This window comes from Amia ocellicauda, chromosome 16 (assembly GCF_036373705.1).
Source record: "Amia ocellicauda isolate fAmiCal2 chromosome 16, fAmiCal2.hap1, whole genome shotgun sequence".
NCBI classification, from domain to species: Eukaryota; Metazoa; Chordata; class Actinopteri; order Amiiformes; family Amiidae; genus Amia; species Amia ocellicauda.
In genome coordinates this window covers 26,580,702-26,601,845 of record NC_089865.1, presented here as the reverse complement: position 1 = coordinate 26,601,845, position 21,144 = coordinate 26,580,702, and the positions used below count along the sequence as shown (strand labels likewise).

Here is a 21,144-nt window from a genome sequence, read left to right as displayed (position 1 = left end):
GAACTTTTCATTAAGAATATGTATAGAACACAGTCCAAAGATAATGTATACATCAGCCAGTTTAAGGGTTTATGAGAAATCTAGGCTGAAGTGTTTTCAGCATAATCCAATATGGTTACCATACCGTATGACTTATACATTTTTGGAAATAGCCAAATCAAGTATTAACATAAGCATAGTTTGTACTATAAGTCTCATATCTCAACTCTTTACCGTTCCTGAGAAAACGATGTTTGAAAACTGACATTTCTTGTTTGGACTACAATCAAGATGGCTGCCAAACCGTGTTACATGATGCCGACATTTTGTGGTCGAGTGACCATGCCATAGACTCCTACATCCATGTCAAATTTGGTGACTTTTTAGACATCGGTTCAAAAGTTATAGGCATTTGTACATATTGTGGTGGAAGAGAAGAAAAAATAAGTATAATAATAATAATAATAATAATAATAATAATAATAATAATAATGGCCATTGACCACCATATTGCTCATGTGATCAATCCTCTCAAGTATTAAACAGTCCAATACATTCTAACATAGTTCCATACTGCACCATATGCATTTATTTCCAACTTGACCATCTCTGAAATTTGATTGGCTCATGGCGGCCATCTTGTTTATTCAATCAACTTGCCTTGAACAAATCTGATAGAGGAGCTAGCCAAGGTCACGTGTTGAAAATTTTGTATCAATCGGACCAACCATTTCGGAGAAGAAGATCTTTGAAGATTCTTGGCCAATCCAATATGGCTGCCAAACCATGTGACTTATCGACTTGTCTTGAACAAATCTGAATATAGGCTATACCATAACATCACACACCAAGTTTCACATCTGTCCCATCTGCGGTTTCGGAGAAGATTTTTGTAGATTTTCCAAAATGTGTCACTTAAGCCACTATGGACACCAGACCATGTGACATATGGCTTCCATATTGCATATGTCATAGCACTACATAGCCATCTATCACTGTATGAAGTTTCGTGAGTTTTCGTCAAGCGGTTTTGGTTTTATAGGCTTTTGAAAAAAACGGCGGAAAAATAATAATAATAACTAGAAGTTGCATGCAACTTTTAAGGCTTCCATGTTGTATCAGTAGGTTTCAGATTTGAGCAGGCATTTGTAGTTTAAATGCATGTGTTGTTAAATGTGTAATTTTCAATTCTAATCCACTGTAGTATACATTTGAGGTTTTCAATCTCTTGTCACTTGAAGTGTGTATTTCAATGTCAGTGAGGTATAATATTAATTTATTGATTGCATGCATCAATTTTGTAAGGTACCATTGTGTTTTTCACTTAATTCTAGGATATATGTAAAGTTTGCATTGAGTCATTCAAGATGCAGAATGCAATTCCCAAGTTTGACCACATGATGGAGGTAGAGGTGTACATAAGGAATGTCATGATGTGGCTGACGTGAAGCTGTCATTTTGGTTGGTGTACAGCAGCCAGGTTTTGTGTCCTATCAACTTGGCTTCATCAACTAGTTTAATCACTGACAATTTACGTATATTAGGCTATAGTTCTGAATAAATTTGCTGTCATAAGTGACATATTGTAACACAATATGCTGAGTTTCTGAATTTTGCTGATAGGTTTTTCTGGGGTCAATTTCATGCTTTTATAAATATGTGTATTTTGCATATGTGCACAGTCATTTGCTTGTGACTGCCATGTTGTTGCACACAGTCACTTGCCTCTTGCAGACATGATAGACAGCCGTATCTATGTAACACATGCACAGTTTCAGGGCACTTGGCTTTAGGGTTCCGGAGTACTAGCTGTTTTCATTTTCGCACACAGACACATGTTAAATCCAACATAACAGCTAAACCATGTACCCCACCAGCTTCATTCTCTGGTTTTCTCTTAAAGGCAGAGGCATACACGCATGTGCAGAGTTCCATGTGTGTACTGCATTCCAGTGTTCAGGAAATGTGTAACTTGTCTGAAGCGGTGTGTATGGTTTTTTTTCATTGGCCCACAACACCCATGTTTTTCACTGGGGAAACTCGCCTTTAACAACCTTGGTAGTACTCTGTAGTAGAGTCATGCATGCCAATTTGTGGCACAGTAGGTATAAGTGGCATGGAGTAGAAGGCACCAAAGCTTGAATCAGAAAATGCAGCCTCGCGGACAAAGCGTGAGACCGAGCAACTTCTAATGAACATGTGTAACAGTAGGCCATAAGGTATGCATGTGTATGAAGTGGCATATGCATATGTCCGTTGGTTTTGGAGAAGAAGATTTTTGTAGCATTTCACAATTTCGCCTCTAATCGCAACATGGCGTCGGCACCATGTGACCGACACGTGTAGTTTTCACTGCATTTGTAGGTATAAGTGTCTACAACACTTGCGAGTTTCGTGAGTTTTAATGCATGTATGAGCGTTTTAGGGGCATTAGAAGTTTTGGCGAAGGAAAAAAAAATATATATCTAGAAGTTGCATGCAACTTTTAAGGCTTCCATGTTGTATCAGTAGGTTTCAGATTTGAGCAGGCATTTGTAGTTTAAATGCATGTGTTATTAAATGTGTAATTTTAAATTTCAATCCACTGTAGTATACATTTGAGATTATCAATATTGTGTCACTTGAAGTGTGTATTTCAATGTCAGTGAAGTATGAGACCGAATTGAAAGTAAATTTGGGACAATAACATTATTTAACCATGACAAAAAGCTTTTTTAAATAAGATGCATTATAAATCACATCCTTAAAAAAAAAAAAAAAAAAAAAAATTCTCAGGTTCTCGATGAAATACTGCTACGCGTTATTTTCACCAACTGCAAACACCAAAATTAGCTAATCTGTTAATGTAACAAACAATAAAAAACTAAAATATATACATATATAGATAATACCTATAGAAATTAAATATATATTAAGAAATCAATTATACAAATATATCTATACAAATAGGCTACAAGTTTCTCTTTGATAACTGCTCTCTTCTTCTCCTTCACACTTTCGACTCCAACTCACATCTTCAGTTGACGCTCCTTGATGTGCGTCTGAGGATCACTGAGCATCATTACCTATCCCCTACTCTCTCAGAATGAGTTCTGTGTTGAGCTTTTATGCATTTTCAGTTTATAACTCCTCCCATTCAGTTATACCATTGCTAGAATTTCGAAGGTAAACATAGTAAATACAGATATAAATAACTAATAATTTATATTTTATCATACCACACTTGCATTTGTAAAGATTAAACAATGCATACCAAAACATTTCTGGGGCTAACAATGTGCTTGAAAGCATACATGTATATTCACATATGAAATTCTATTTTCTATTCTACATTTACCCCTCTGTTTTTTTACTCATGTGTACTCCCATCCAGCCGTTTAAACTTTGATTAATAGCAGCTGCAATAGCCGGCTGACTCTGTCCAGGCTCTCGGTTAAACATAAACAGTAAGTTTAACACTCTATCAATGAAGCAATGCTATTTCAATGCCTGTGTGCACCAAGTCATTAAAATAACCACACTCGTTCATTTCTTTTGGTGATCATATACCGTTTGTTCAAAACAAAACAATCCACGTAAATACGCATTTTAAACCATGTCCCTGATCTTCCTCCTTCAGGTTCCCGATCATGTTTTAACAAGATATATGTTTTACAATAAACAAAGATTTAGAGTAGTTATTATATTGTTTACTGCTGTGTGGTCTCCATTTATATACACATAATGTTGATCAATAAGCACAATTAAAAAGACATTGATTAGGGAAGGGGGACAAGTTTCTCCAACACAGTGCAACCTGTTCTGTGGGGGATAGTAGAAGCAGGTCATCAGCATAGAGCCAGGCATTTTATTTGTGTGCCACTGGAGGACTGTACATATCATATATAGTTTACTTTATTTGCAGTCAGTCTTTAACTGCTATACTAGTCACACAATCATGGGTCAAGTGCATATTGCAGGGAGTAGGTGGCGGATGTCACTCAGCTCTGGGCTGGTGGTGTTACGTGTCCTGCTTATGGCCCTGGCATAGCTCTGGCTGAGGTTCTACTGTGCCCACCATGTTGACGGGCTGCTGTCTGGACGGCTATGCTGTGGCAGTCTGTGCACTTGCTGGTTGGGTGTTGTAATCACTGGGTGTCTGGTGCGTGGATGTGGTGTAGCTCCTCTCTGCTGGTCTGTGTTTGTGGTGAGCCAATCTGATAGCTCTCTCCTCTCCATGATGTGTGTGTGTGTGCATGGGCAGTGTCCTGTGTCCATGTTGCTCTCAGTCCTCACTGTTTGGCTGCTTTTCCCCCTAGGTTACGGGTCCCTGGCTGGGTTGTAATGAAGTATTGGCCATGCCATGTTCCTCTTGTGTTTCCTCTGTGTGCTGTGGGGGGTTCTCTGGCAGGCAGTTCTTTATTCTGTGCAGCTCTGCTTGCAGGCCTTTCATTTCATAGTAGGTAACTTTGTTTTGTAGTTCTGTTGAATCACATATAAATTTAATAAAATAGTTAAGTTGCCAAAACTTGTATTAATACCAAGTAATGTATCTCACGTTGTCACAACATTGTCACAACGTAGTGGTTTTCACAACCATACCACAACGTTGTGTATAAGTTATTATTAAGTGTGGTTGTAGCAATGTTGCCACGTTTATTTGAGTCAAGTAACATTTCTAACGTTGTCACAATGTTGTAGCAACATTGTGTTGGCCCCCAACCAATCCACAACCTTACTACAACGTTGGGAGGGCGTTGTGTGTTAGCTGGGTGAAAGTGAATAATTTCCTCGGTGGGCGGGACGGACGCTTACGGACACGTCTAGCACCAGATATTTAACCATCCACAAAATGTATGTATATTAACATATATATATATATATATATATATATATATATTACTCTATTACAAACAGCTTAGCCGACGAATCAGATAGAGTCGGAAAGGGTAATCAAGTAATAAGCCAATTAAATGAAAGCGGGAAAGCACTCTGAAATGGAAGACAGCCTGGGAAGAACCTCCATTTTAACTTAAGCTGGCTGTATGGAGGAAGGATTTCTCAAGTAAGAGTATATATATTTTTTGTGTAGGTTATGAAAGGGTCTTTGCTGCTTAAATGTTTAACTTCTATATACTGTAGAAATTGTTGAAGGTATATAATTCGAATTGAAGCACATTCCTTTATTTGTGAGAGTTCGTTAATTTACTAGCAAAATATTTAAGTGCAGGATAACAAAGTTGTATTATGTGTGCATTAATCATTGACGATATTTGAAATTTGAAAAATGTCAGCGTGCATCTTTTTTTTTTTTTTTTTTTTTTTTTACTTAAACTTTAATTCAACTGGAGACCTATATAAAACATATTGGAAAAACTGTGGGTGTGAATAAAAGTGCTCTCTAACCATAACTTGCATGGAACTAATTTTAAAAAGATTGATAGCATTTTTAAAATCTGTTTTTCAGGTGGTTTAATATACACTTAGAAGTAATGTGTAGAAATTCTACACAAAAAATGTGTTAATAGTCCTATGACACATTTTGAGTTATTTTCTACACAATTTGTGCAGGGTACTGTCTTTCTTCTAACACATGAAAATAAAGTAATTTCAGACAAAAAAAATGATATTTGGAGTTTTCATTCTATGTTCATCCTGAAGCTATACAGTGTTTTTTCCTCTACTGTTTTTGTATAGTTAACACCAAGAAAGTGTATTTGAGTTGTTTTCTTTTCATCTCCAGATTAACTCTGTCATCACTCTCTCTCTCTCTTTCTGTGGTTGTTTGCATTTGCTGATTAAATCGATGTTGAAGGAATGTTGACAATTCGACACTGATTCCATTTGCAAATGCAACCAATTTGCAACTAAATTTCAACGTTGCCTATCCAACGTTGAATCAACGTAGGTTATTCCAAGTTGATCCAACGTTGAATCATCAACGTTGATAATTCAATATCGATTCTATTTGCAAATCCAATCAATTTTCAATGTATATTCAATGTTGAAATATGACGTTGAAACAACGTTGTTTCTAATGTATTTTGCCAGCTGGGCGTATTGATGAAATTGCAGCAGGAATAAGGGATTCGTTATGACACCATACACTGTTACAAACCATCACATCAGATACAAAGATACACTCTAAGAAGAAAAGTTTCTAACAAGAACCTTTTAGGGTTCCTGGCATTTCCACTGTGAGGGAACCTTTAAAAGTTCTTTGAAGAACCATTTTGATGAGGTTCCTGAAGAACCTTTTAATAAAGGTTCTTTCCTTGAACCTTTGGGTTCAGTTTAGAACCTTTTTGGTAGGGTTCCCTGAAGAACCTTATAACAATCACTCCCCCCACCAAAAACACCAACCCACACCCACAAATTAATTGTATGCTTTTTATTTTTGATTGTGCTTTCTTGTATATATTCCTCAATTTCAAAAAAGATTAGGGTAAGCTCACCAGAAAAGACGGATTAGTGTTTAAATGTAACTGTTTATTCACAGAAATGTACAAAAACAAACACTACTTTTCATGACAGAACACATTTTGATAGGTTTAAAAGCTGTAACATTTACATTCAAAAATGTTTAAAATAATTTAAGTAGTAAAACTGAGTGAAGCACCCTTTTTTCCTTTTGATGTATTTGTTATTAAACAAAAGTATAAGTATAACCTTTCTTTTTTTACAATTTAAAAATACCTAATGAAAATATAAATGTACTTTTTTAAATTAGTTAATAGCACACACCTTTTTTAATGTCCAAACAAAAGAAAGTTAGCCATTTTTACAACAGTCGGTGGAATCCTACACTCTATTCCTACAATGAACTTCTGAAAAAACAGCAGTGTGTTTTTAAGCCACGTGCATATTCCACAATAAAAATGAAATATATTGCCAACAGAAGGCCAATGCCCATTGAGATATCGTCGGGTTCCTGAGTGAAAATTGCTTGCCCATCCATTATTAGTGAAACTTCACTCTTGCCCTGGAAAGGATTGCCCTTGATGCTTAGCAGTGGAGTTGGAACAGATGCACTCTGAAAATAAATAAATACATAGTTTGTAGTTTATAAAATATAATATTTAAGTACAAAGTCAAGAATTATGAATCAAAAACAATGTATTAATATAAAATCACATCATAAATAATTTATATATTTAAAGAGACATACCGATGTACAACATGGAACTGAAAGCCAAAGTACCTCCAGTGTTTTAATATATTTTTTACTTTTTTTAAGGTTTTATAAAGCGTACCACAACGTGGTTTCAGAGCAGTTCACAAATAAAACAACATTGAAGAATACATCATAACCATAAAAAGTCTAAAAAAACAACAATAAAAGGAAAGAGGGAGAAGGAGGAAAAACACAATAGCAAAAAATGTTTTAGCAGACATTTAAATCATTTAGAAATGTACCTTGTCAATGACATACAAGCACTCTGGATCTTCTTTGAACAAGTAAGGCAACAGAAGTATAGCTGCTGTTACTTTTAGACCTAATAATAATTAAAAAAATCAAGTGTACAATGTAATGCAAATGTATTGTAAATAATCCATCCTGGCTAGTTTATGTAAATTAATCTCAACGTACTACATTTTCGTCTTCGTGTTTCTTTCAGTATCTTATCGGCAATCACCCCTACACCCGACAGAATCTTTCTGTCAAAATCCATCCGATGAGCCCTTGACACTTCAGAGAAGAGCTGAAAAATAATTGACGTAATACACACTCTTTACTTAAGCAGTTGTAGGAACCCTTGGGAACATGCAACACTCTCTCTCTCTCTCTCTCTCTCTCTCTCTCTCTCTCTCTATATATATATATATATATATATATATATATATATATATAATCAAGTATATAATTACCAATCAAACTGACATTAGAAGTATACCTAGAGGTTTTTTATTTAATGGTAAGGTTGTAGTTAAAGTTAACATTTTGGTAACTGAAACTCACGATGATAGGCAACCGAAGTGCTGGGTACTCAATAAGGATTTCATTTGTTGTGTGACTGTTTATGAAATTTTCTCTCTGCTGTGCTGTCCTTTTCATTTTTTCCAGCAGGGTACTAATGTTTGGCTGTATTTTTGAACACTCTGCTTTAATTTTTGCAACATGCATTTGTTGGCTTTTATCATCCTCTCCTGTAACTTCTATTACCTGAAATGTAAAATTTATATAAATAGTGAATACACATTTACATCTAATATGCATACTTATAAAAGGGAGTGTAAAATGTGTACATTGTTATCTATACATCATATACATCACTTAGTCAAATGGGAGGGGGGAATCTAACCTTGGCTCTCTTTGTTTTTTGAATTGCAGCTTCATGTTCTCTTTGTCTCTTTTCACCCTGTTTTCCAAATTTATCTTTCATTAGGTTTACATCTGCATAATTTACTAGAGGGATCCTTTCTTTCTTAAACTTGTTTTTCAGCATTTCATGCCAGGACTCCTAAAAATGTGAAAAAGCATAATAGTGAACTAAGCAAATAAAATATGATCTGTAGGTATGTACTTGTACTGGGAATAAAACTCACTGCTTACATTTTCAATGTGCAAGTATCTGTAGCCCTTCATTGTGACGGGCAATATCAAATGAAAGTTGATGCATTATAAAAGCTATAATACATAAAATACTGCAAACTATACTTACATATCCCTTTCCAGTTCGGTCCCTAAGAAATTGATATTTTGTTATGAGAGCAACACATGCATCCGTATATTGCTTATTGGTTGGATACCTATATATGTTTGTCAAATACATGAAACATATATATTATATATATATAACAGTTGTATCAAGACATAGAAACATGTAACACAGTAACATTTTAAAACCATACCCTTACATGAAGACATCTGTATCCACTTAATTTTACTCAACAATTCATGATTAAATGCCTCACAATTAAATATAAAACTCTTCATGTTATCATACACATGTATGTAAGTCACAAAAACAGGTGCTTACCATGTGTATGTACTCATATCATCAAACAGAACTTGGATGAGCTGCGATCTGCATTTAGATCTCCCAGCTGGACTAAGAAGTTCCTCACTTCTGTATTCCAGTGTATCTCATAAAACATCTGGTAAATCTGGTAAGCGGTAAATGACAGGCCATGTCTGTTTTCCAAGCATTAGTGTCTTGTTGCCTAAAGCTAAGAAAATAAATTAGTAATAATACAGTGTCAATTAGGATTTAATTAATTAGATTTATTACATTTAAAAATAAGTTACCCATGAGTTTAAATTATTTAATATATGTGCATAACCTCTCAATAATGCCGATATCTGTCACTGTTTCTGTAAGCTCTTGCAGAGATGTCTTTTTTAATGATTAAAAACTTTATAAAAGTCACTTGAGTCTTCATTGTAGGAAATAGATGTTCTATCATCCTGTCATTTAATCCAAGAAGAGTTTCTCCATCAATGTCATTCTCTGTGGTAAAAAAAGGAAGTTGTAATGTTTTAAACTATAAAACGTTGTATATCATCGCATGTACAGAATGTGAACCAGAACAACAATGGAGTATAACTAATAAGGACATTGAATCATAAATAGTGATATTTTCACAAATGTCCAAAGCCTATCTTTAATAGTGTTTTCTTATTATTCTTAAGAAGCTTTTACAGTATGCACCACCCACGAGCCCTGTTTTATGAAGCTTGTAATAAAAAGTAATTTAATTTGCATTTTTTTAAACTATAACTGCATAAAAAAGGTTTAATTACCACAAGTGTGCCACTAATACTTTGTAGAATTTACCAATGTGTTTTCATAAATCCTGTGTCGAAGAGGTATAGAGATTTTCCCATCAAGATCTCTGTAACAGTCTAATCCATGATAATCAATCTCTTCTCCTGGTTGTACTGCAAACCATGTTGGTTTTTCCTCTACAACATATGCATGGGAATGACTATCGAAAGCAGTTTTCCACACAGATACCATCGGCCCTGGAATCCATAAATTGCTCTGATTTGCATAAATACTGGTATGTCTTCGGAATGTGCTGTATCAACTACAAAGAATTCTTCAGTCCTGTAAGATACATTGTTTACCAATACTGATTTTGTTTTGTGCACCATTTCCATTTCCATTTTTTTCATTTAGAACTGCAGAGTTAGGATTTTGAAGTGAGAGAAAGGGGACCTGTGTAACAGAGATTTTGTCTGTGATTGCTCCCAGCACTGTCTCATTTGATGCCTCTTTTCAAGGGTCCTTGTGATGTTACGGAAGTTGCATACCACAGAAGCAACTTTTTTAAAGTATTGGTGCTTGGCTTCAAAACGCATACACCAAAGATGCACAAGTGGACCATACATTTCCATCAGTTGAGTGTAATGTATTAGGTAATGCATTTTAGGAATCATTTTGTCTGGAAATAATTCTTGGTATAGCAACAAAAAATCAAGAATATTTTCCTGCAAAAAGGGCATCCATGATCTTCTCACAGCAGGTGCCAGAATTATGTCTCCAATTTCCCGAAGTAGAATGTATAAATCCAAGTATTTGTTCTCTCTAGCTTGATTTCCTATCATCTGAGGAAGTAGATGAAAGAGGGTCAATTTATCTGATGCTTTTCAAGAAAGATGTCCATCTTTCTTTAGCATTCGTTCAGAAAGTGGCACTGGTTTGGATGATTTATCATTAATGCCATAGGGAAAGTTTTCGATTTTATAATTGAGTTGGGCAAGAGTAAACTGCTTGTCATGAATAAGTTGCCCAATTACAAGCTTGAGAACCAAGGGCACAATTCCTTCAAGTAAATCATGCATCACATCAGGTGGAAAAATATACATAATTGGTGACGGTGCATATTTCAGAATTTTAAAGCTGCATTCACTGGTTACACCATAGACAGCAGCATTTTCTGAATTTTCCTGGACAGATGATATAGGTAGTTAGAGTCATCTCTCAAGGTGAAATCTTCTTCATTTAATTTTATACTGATTTCCTCTTTTGTTGCCATACAAAAGCGACAAATTCTACCACAACTGACATTTCTTCGCATTCCAGCAGCAGCATTTGCAGATAGATTATCTGCTGAGATACTGGCAATGGTCCCCAGAAACTGTTTGCTTTCACCATTGGAAGATAAATTAACTCCTTCTGTTTCCAATATCTGACAATCTTCAAGTAGTGGTTTGAAGATATCCTGATATGTGGCAATTTCTTTCTGTATTAATTGATGGGGTACAAATGTGGATAAGTAAATGTTTTGCAATTGAGATCCATGTTTGCTTTCCAAATTCCCCAGTTTAAAGTATAATGCTGTTAGTTTGTGCTTTCCCTTTTTAGACCCAAGGGGATTTACTATTTCAAATTCATCAATGTAGAAATGTAGCCGGAGGCTTGGCTGTGAGAAAAGTAAATGTTTTCTACAGAGGTCTCCATCGGTGAAGTCTTCCAAGATATCTTCATGTGCTGGTCTGTTTTCTTTGTTTATGTTAGCCCATACCTCTTCATTTTTTGCTATCAATTTCAAAATACCATGAAGAGGGACATATTGAAAGTGTCCTTGATCTTCATCTCCATTGGTACCAAGCTGGATCTCTACTGGTGTTATCAAACCAAGTTCTGAAGTGCAGTATTGCTCTAGCATCCATTCACTACTAATGCCTCTGATGCATTCTTCAAAAACACTTCCTTGGTTTAATAGCTCAGAAAGGTCGTCATCATCATCAACATTAATGCTCAGAGTACAGTACTGTGCTGTAAATATCTTATCTTAAACTGCAGGTTTAAATAGGTTAAAACTTTTGTGACAATATTTATGCTCGAAATATCATTGGTAATTTCATAATTTAAGATTCGTGTGACTCAAACTTTTGATGTTGTCCAGAACTAGGGCTTGTGGTTTTCTCCTTTAAGTATTTTACTACAACTCCCATAATCCTTTGCGCCCAGTCAACAGCTCCGCGTTTAACTCGAAATCGATGTGGGACCCGGGCAGAGTGCGCTGAATTGTGAGGTAAATTTCAAGAAAGGGCTCCATTCCATTTCGATTAATATGGTTTAGTAAGGCTGTACAAACTAAAGATGAAGTTATATTGCTATAAATATTTTCCCCTCGATTCAATTATGTAAGCTAATTTTACGATGTTATTCTAAAACATTAAAGATAAAACATTAAAAACTCAACAAGCCAGAAGCGTGTGTTTTTGTTGATTTATATTGATGTTTATATTATTGACATAGTACTGTACTTTAAACATTAACTTAAAATATATTTAGAACATCGATTAAAATGAATAAGTAAAATATCATATAAAATGTAATCCTAAGAACAGAAAAACACATTAGCTACAATAACACACACACATATATAGATATACATATGGATATTTAACCTACATATACATACAGACATGCACCAGCCTTACCGTGTCGTGGCCGCTGTTTGAAGGAAGGTCTCTCGTGATCTACGAGGCAAGTGATGGGTCAGCGTCTGTTGCTATGCAACATGCAGGGACATCCACATCATTTGATTCCGGGCCATGTGTTCATCACTGTTACCTGTCAAATACCAACCTGCCCCACAAGGCAGTTTCATAATTTAAAAGTCCCCTTGTTTAAAGGTGTATGGTAAATATTTGTGATTACATTACATTATTTGTCATTTAGCAGACGCTCTTATCCAGAGGCGACTTACATTTGTACCCATTTATACAGCTGGGCATTTTACTGGAAGTACCTTGCTCAAGGGTACAACATTGCCCCACCTGGGATTTGAATGAGTCCAGAGCACTAACCACTACTCCACAGTGCTGCCTGTAATGAAATAAGTGGTGGCGTTGGGGGGTCGTGGGGGCTATATATATACAAATGTGGTAGCCCCCTGTATTTTATTAGTAGTTGTATTATTGTGGACAGTGCAAAGTGTTGTGTTGTGTTGACCAATATTGTTGAATGGTAACGTGGAGTCACCATTTGTATTAGAATTATTAGTTTAGTTGTGTTGCATCAATTAATTGCAATCGGTAAGGCTTAAAACCTAAATCCATCTGTATACGTTTTTATTTTCCTTTTGAGGATAAAACAGATAAATACACACGTTTTAGTGCGTATTGTTAAATAAATAAACGTGCGGCAGCAAGGTGTAAAGAGCAGCCCCTCAATATAATGTCAAGCCCACATCAGCCCCCCACTGGCAAGAGGCTGTCGACGCCCTGGTAATAGGCTAAGCATAATATAAAGGGTTCTTAAATTAACCTGTGTGTGTCTGACGAACCTTGAGGTTCAAAAAAGAACCCTTGAATTAAATAAAAACTCACGAAGAACCTTAAGGTTCTAAATTGAACCCCCGAAGAACCATTTATTTTTAGAGTGTACACTGTCGGATCAGATTTGTATATCACAAATTATTGTACAAAAAGCACGTTTGCACTTTTGATTATTCAGTCAAAGCAAATGTGAAATTTCCTGTGAAACTAACTTCATATACCTAGGAAAAACATGCACACCATGAACAGAATGCATTTCGCTTTTGTTGCTTTTTAAATATTCAACAAAAACAATGCCATTACATTGTGTTGGGTCTGGACATATAATCTGATATTTTATTTGTTTTGTCAGTGTGTCCTGATTAAAATAGGAAAATATAGCCTAATTTATTGTTGACTTGATTCATATGTGTAAAATACGCTCAGAGACACTGGAAGACCTAGTGAAACAGAGATGACCAGATATGATCATAGCTCGATAATCCAAATTGTCGGTATTTAATGTTCCATTGTAACCTATATATATATATATATATATATATATATAATATATATATATATATATACAGTGAGGGAAAAAAGTATTTGATCCCCTGCTGATTTTGTACGTTTGCCCACTGACAAAGAAATAATCAGTCTATAATTTTAATGGTAGGTGTATTTTAACAGTGAGAGACAGAATAACAACAAAAAAATCCAGAAAAACGCATTTCAAAAAAGTTATAAATTTATTTGCATGTTAATGAGGGAAATAAGTATTTGATCCCCTATCAATCAGCAAGATTTCTGACTCCCACGTCTGTTTTATACAGGTAACGAGCTGAGATTAGGAGCACTAATTAGGGAGTGCTCCTAATCTCAGCTCGTTACCTGTAAAAAAGACACCTGTCCACAGAAGCAATCAATCAATCAGATTCCAAACTCTCCACCATGGCCAAGACCAAAGAGCTGTCCAAAGGATGTCAGGGACAAGATTGTAGACCTACACAAGGCTGGAATGGGCTACAAAACCATCGCCAAGCAGCTTGGTGAGAAGGTGACAACAGTTGGTGCGATTATTCGCAAATGGAAGAAACACAAAATAACTGTCAGTCTCCCTCGATCTGGGGCTCCATGTAAGATCTCACCTTGTGGAGTTTCAATGATCACGAGAACGGTGAGGAATCAGCCCAGAACTACACAGGAGGATCTTGTTAATGATCTCAAAGCAGCTGGGACCATAGTCACCAAGAAAACAATTGGTAACACACTACGCCGTGAAGGACTGAAATCCTGCAGCGCCCGCAAGGTCCCCCTGCTCAAGAAAGCACATGTACAGGCCCGTCTGACGTTTGCCAACATCTGAATGATTCAGAGGAGAACTGGGTGAAAAGTGTTGTGGTCAGATGAGACCAAAATCAAGCTCTTTGGCATCAACTCAACTCGCCGTGTTTGGAGGAGGAGGAATGACCCCAAGAACACCATCCCCACCGTCAAACATGGAGGTGGAAACATTATGCTTTGGGGGTGTTTTTCTGCTAAGGGGACAGGACAACTGCACCGCATCAAAGGGACAATGGACGGGGCCATGTACCGTCAAATCTTGGGTGAGAACCTCCTTCCCTCAGCCAGGGCATTGAAAATGGGTCGTGGATGAGTATTCCAGCATGACAATGACCCAAAACACACAGCCAAGGCAACAAAGGAGTGGCTCAAGAAGAAGCACATTAAGTCCTGGAGTGACCTAGCCAGTCTCCAGACCTTAATCCCATAGAAAATCTGTGGAGGGAGCTGAAGGTTCGAGTTGCCAAACGTCAGCCTCGAAACCTTAATGACTTGGAGAGGATCTGCAAAGAGGAGTGGGACAAAATCCCTCCTGAGATGTGTGCAAACCTGGTGGCCAACTACAAGAAACGTCTGACCTCTGTGATTGCCAACAAGGGTTTTGCCATGAAGTACTAAGTCGAAGCGGTCAAATACTTATTTCCCTCATTAACATGCAAATCAATTTATAACTTTTACGAAATGAGTTTTTCTGGATTTTTTTGTTGTTATTCTGTCTCTCACTGTTAAAATACACCTACCATTAAAATTATAGACTGATCATATAAAAAACAAACAAAGTGGTATTCACTTTCTAATCGGCGTCCAACTCTGTGTCCAGACTCCTCAGTGCGAACTCAGGCTGCTGGATTTATAATGTTTCGCAGTGGACCAAAGGGCTTTAAATTTTTGAAACATAAACATAGCGTAATATAATATCCTTCATCACCTCTCCTGACCACCCACCCAGTGAGCGTCTTCAGACGGGCTTAAACCTGAATGACTGTGATGCATATTGCAGTTGGCATATATTCATTGTATATTATATATCTAATTTGAATGAAATAACTTTCATTGGTGCTTATTTCTACACCATCGTTAACTTATTTAATTGGTATCTAATAATGGTTCTGTCAAAAGAGAATGCGCCGATGCATTCTTAAAAACTGTCACTTGCGAGTAGAAAAGACTCACAAGTGGACTGTATTTGAAATGCAATCAACGTCTAACCTTTTTGTTGTTGTTGATTTTCTTTATAATAAACTCTATCAACCTGGTATAGACGGGGATAAGAAGTGCAAACACTTCTACAAACGGAGACGCTGTTCAACTTGTGAAACGTTTCGAAACAGTATGACGCAATGAAGCCCCATTCAGCCTAGTCACGTGACTTTGTCATTTTGATAGGCACGGTACCACTTCCCATTAACCGAGGGGTTTTCAAATCGGTCCTGGGGTGACAATGACAATGACTCATTGTCATGTTCAAGAAACCAATTTGAAATGATTCGACCTTTGTGACATGGTGCATTATCCTGCTGGAAGTAGCCATCAGAGGATGGGTACATGGTGGTCATAAAGGGATGGACATGGTCAGAAACAATGCTCAGGTAGGCCGTGGCATTTAAACGATGCCCAATTGGCACTAAGGGGCCTAAAGTGTGCCAAGAAAACATCCCCCACACCATTACACCACCACCACCAGCCTGCACAGTGGTAACAAGGCATGATGGATCCATGTTCTCATTCTGTTTACGCCAAATTCTGAGTCTACCATCTGAATGTCTCAACAGAAATCGAGACTCATCAGACCAGGCAACATTTTTCCAGTCTTCAACTGTCCAATTTTGGTGAGCTTGTGCAAATTGTAGCCTCTTTTTCCTATTTGTAGTGGAGATGAGTGGTACCCGGTGGGGTCTTCTGCTGTTGTAGCCCATCCGCCTCAAGGTTGTACGTGTTGTGGCTTCACAAATGCTTTGCTGCATACCTCGGTTGTAACGAGTGGTTATTTCAGTCAAAGTTGCTCTTCTATCAGCTTGAATCAGTCGGCCCATTCTCCTCTGACCTCTAGCATCAATAAGGCATTTTCGCCCCCACAGGACTGCCGCATACTGGATGTTTTTCCCTTTTCACACCATTCTTTGTAAACCCTAGAAATGGTTGTGCGTGAAAATCCCAGTAACTGAGCAGATTGTGAAATACTCAGACCGGCCCGTCTGGCACCAACAACCATGCCACGCTCAAAATTGCTTAAATCACCTTTCTTTCCCATTCAGACATTCAGTTTGGAGTTCAGGAGATTGTCTTGACCAGGACCACAACCCTAAATGCATTGAAGCAACTGCCATGTGATTGCTTGGTTAGATAATTGCATTAATGAGAAATTGAACAGATGTTCCTAATAATCCTTTAGGTGAGTGTATATGTATTTAATTTCATGGAGTTATACGGTTTCAGAGTATGGAGTACTATCCAAACTGAAATGTAAAATAAATACACAGAGAAAATAAATACACGATTAAACATGGACATTTAGGCCTATCTATGTATGTATTAATCTATTTATTTGTTTGTTTATTTCAACATTAATTTATACATTCATTCGTTTCAACATGTATATTTATTTCCCGTTTGTCTCTTTGCTATTTGCATTTCTCAGTGCGCTTCTACATTTCGTAGCGTCTCTTGTATTTTTTTTTTTTTTCAATGTGCCAAAACATTGTACTCTGTCAATCAGAGCTAGTGGGCGGTAGTCAGTGCGCTTATTGTCCTATCCAGTGCTCATAATCATCTTCATAATCATCTTCATGTTGATCTTCATCTTCATAATCATCTTCATGTTCATCTTCATAATCATCTTCATCCATACAGAATGCTGCTGACGTGTTTCAAATGTTAGCACCCCTTTCTCTTCTGTGGTTGCTGCAACGTCCTGTTAACGAGTTTGATTAGCTTTTACACTTCTCGGCTTCCGTACATAATAAATCGGCAGTCTGATTAAATTAATTAACTTCGGGGTATAACTACAGTGGTTGGAGAGCCAGTTGATTGCTTTATGCCGCGGCCAATAGGACTCCTGTTTGATGCGCTGCGAGTGTGAGCCGCTGGGACAGCGCGGCATCAGCGCCCAGTGAGACAAATATACCGCAATGCTGCCGTTTAAAAGAGAGGTGGCTCGATACAATTAAATATACATTATATTATTATATATTATATTATACGTTAGTTTTTAATTTTTGTTAAGTTGCTTAACTTTGTGTATTATTAGGACTTAAAAAATTGTGTACAGGTTTTCTAAAATTATATAATATAATAATTGTGCTTGTGTATTTAAATAATCAATGTAAATTAGACAAAATAAACATATAAAAGTACTAGAATACGACAGAATAAGCCTGTATTTTTCAGACATGCACAGCAATAAGCACAACAACAACCAAGAGACGGAATAATAATAATTTGTCCAGTACAAGGTATATATATATCCGGTATGTGCACATGCTGATGGTTTAGTATTCGTATTCAATTATTATAATGTGTAATTCCATAAACCGTTTACTAGGTTAAGGATATAGGAACTTATACTTTTATTTTTTTTTAAAGAATAAACATGATGATGTTTTGACAGTAAGTGAGCATACTTTCAGTATACATGGATTGACTCGTAGAGTTTTGTTATGCTCTATTTTACATTTGCTCGTTGAATGTACATGGAAGTTCAATAAAGAAAAGTATTGTTTTGCATGTTTAAAACAATTGTCACTAAAGCTTTCATTCAAACTGAAGTTACTGTGTACTGGTGTTCACTAATTTTGACTAATTGCAAGATTGATTTATATTGATTTAATATCAACCAGATACAATGCCAAGTGTACATGAAGGCTCTCATGAAACATTTTTGGTGTTACAGGATAATAACATCTAATAGTGTGAAATTATAATTTCATGTGCTTAGTTCAGTGCAGCAAAGTGTGTGTTTTAGATTTTATTATTATTATTATTATTATTATTATTATTATTATTATTATTATTATTATTATTATTATTATTATTTCTTGGCAGACCACCTTATCCAGGGCGACTTACAACATAAGTTTAGAAGATGAGAAGGTTTAGTTTACCAAGGCTGCGAGGTGCTGGATAAGCTTTGACTGTGCACCTTGAAAGTGCTTGAAAAGTGCTTGAATTTGACTTTTGAAAAGCTGTATGAACCCTGCTGGTAACATTGGCCACTGAAACCATTAAAATGTTGCCAAAGGAAAATAATTATTATCACCGAAGCAGATTATCAGCAGGTGATTTCCCTTTATATAAATCCGCTCTGTGAGTGCAGTGAGAGCGGGTCAGTGGTAAAGAACACGGTAACAGAAACACGGGACACGGAGGGTCTGCAGTACCTGTGAGAAGCAGAGGAGCATCGCGACAGTCTGTGTGTTGCAGACGCTTTCAGACAGGAGGTATGAAGCTGTTAGAGGGATGGTCATGGGTAAAGGTGACGCTTCCTCGCAGAAGCAGTGTGCTAGCCAATTGGACGACGATACACTGTTTTGTCCGAAGTGCGAATTTTACAATGACAGCGGGGGGTGGGGGGGTGACGGTCAAAAACTGTAAGAGCGGGGTGGGGTGACGGTCAAAAACTGTGAGAGCCGGGGGACGACGGTAAAAAACAGAGAGCCGTGGGGGGGACGGTAAAAAGCTGTGAGAACGGGGGTAACCGTGAGAGAGGGGGGTTTACGTTACGATATATTCATTTTTCGACCCCACCCTTCTATTTTTGCCTCTTTCGGGGGGATCCAAGTCTTAATTAGGGGGGTTTTACCCCCCCAATCACCCCCGTAATTCGAACCCTGGTTTTGTCCCCAGCGTTTAAACGTGTAAAATATGTTCCTTAAAGTTACATTCCAATAGTGCACATTAGAAATAAGTTTTCTACATTGTAATGGATATGTGTCAAAAATATTGATTGCCTAATTAGACAATTTATATATTAAGGAAAAGTTTGAAGCTAATCGGTTCAAACTACAAATTATAGACTTCCGAAAAACGAACATGTGAAATATAATGCTCCTTATATTTTAAGTTCGGTCTCTTTGATCAAGGAAATCTCCAATTTGTAAAATGTTGTTATTGGATGAATGTAACGCGTGTCCTTGTGGCGGATAGAAATCATTATTGGTATTGTAAGTTTATGTCTTTAAAAGTAAGTATTCCCTGACCGGGAATCGAACCCGGGCCGCGGCGGTGAGAGCGCCGAATCCTAACCACTAGACCACCAGGGATACTGTGTAACTTATTGTTTCTGTAAGTTGGAATGAACAACTACCTATATTGTCTATTTCTTTTTTCAAACTCAACATTTCTGGTCAAGCTCAATCGAACCCCACAACACGCAGTGTATTGAATTAGCCAATAAGGGAACTGCATACCGCCCACTAACTGTGATTGACAGAGGGGGTTTTGTCACATTGAACAAGAAAAATAAATAGAAAAGACGCTTCGAAATGTAAGTGAGAAATATAAATTGCAAAACAAACGTGTATCTATTTACTTATGTATTTATTTAAACATGAATTTATATATTCGTTTATTTCTTTAAAAATGTATTAATTAATTTCTATTTTAACTTATTGATATATTTCTACACTTAATGTATTATTATTATTATTATTATTTTAAACTGAGCAAACTTGTACATGACTATCCCCATTGAAAGAGGAAAAATAAATTCACTTAGGTTCCACCGAGATTTGAACTCGGATCGCTGGATTCAGAGTCCAGAGTGCTAACCATTACACCATGGAACCCACATACATAAAGTGTGACGTATACAGCTGAAAAGTCAAGGTCGGGAGGGGTCCTGATTTGAGTGGGTTGTTTGTTTCAACACTGAGGGTGAGTGTTGAGAGAGAATCGGCTCTGGAGTAGGGGAGTCAATGGGGGGACAGTAAGTCTTCAATCGCTGGAAGAGCTAGATGGACAGAACCAATCGAGTACCCGTATTCCATCCTTTCCAAAGATGGACAGACCCTGTCAGCAGCAGCGCTCCATCACTCAGCGAACAGAATTCTGTTTGACAGCGACAGGCAATACGTTCAATATCTGAGTTATATTAACCAAATGGCCGTGGAGAAAATATGAATTCCCTTTCTATATCGTGTAACGTTATAGCAAAGTGTTTTGACAAGTGTCGTGTCGTGACTCACTAGCCGATTTGTAAATCCCAACTGATATTTAAAGTGGTGGGCTGCTCGCACTTAACGACAGGCAGGATTGTATAGTAGTGTATATATAGTCTTTTGTGTATAGTTTTTGTACTGTATATATAATATTCTCTATATAGTGTGTATAGTTTTTCTAGTGTATTTATAGTCTTTTCTGTATAGGGTGTCTAGTTTTTGTACTGTGTGTGTGTGTGTATATAATATATATATATATATATATATATATATATAGTAGTTTGTATATTGTGTATAGTGTGTATATAGTTTATCGTTGTGGTTTATTTATATAATAAACGTTTCTACATTTATACAAAGCCTTGAGATTTCAGTTCTTGTTCATACTCTTGTTCATTGCTTTTTTTAACGAATCTTTTTTATTGTTTACAGAAACATACAATACAAACTATACTTTTTTTAACCTCCCTC

General features: G+C 36.7%; 2 non-coding genes across 2 annotated transcripts; both read right to left on the bottom strand.

Moving 5' to 3' along the window:
• Positions 1 to 19,704: 19,704 nt before the first annotated feature.
• Positions 19,705 to 19,776, bottom strand: trnae-cuc (transfer RNA glutamic acid (anticodon CUC)). Its single transcript has one exon. It is a non-coding gene; the product is annotated as a tRNA-Glu (tRNA).
• A 453-nt stretch (positions 19,777 to 20,229) lies between these two features.
• Positions 20,230 to 20,301, bottom strand: trnaq-cug (transfer RNA glutamine (anticodon CUG)). Its single transcript has one exon. It is a non-coding gene; the product is annotated as a tRNA-Gln (tRNA).
• Between the last annotated feature and the right edge of the window lie 843 nt (positions 20,302 to 21,144).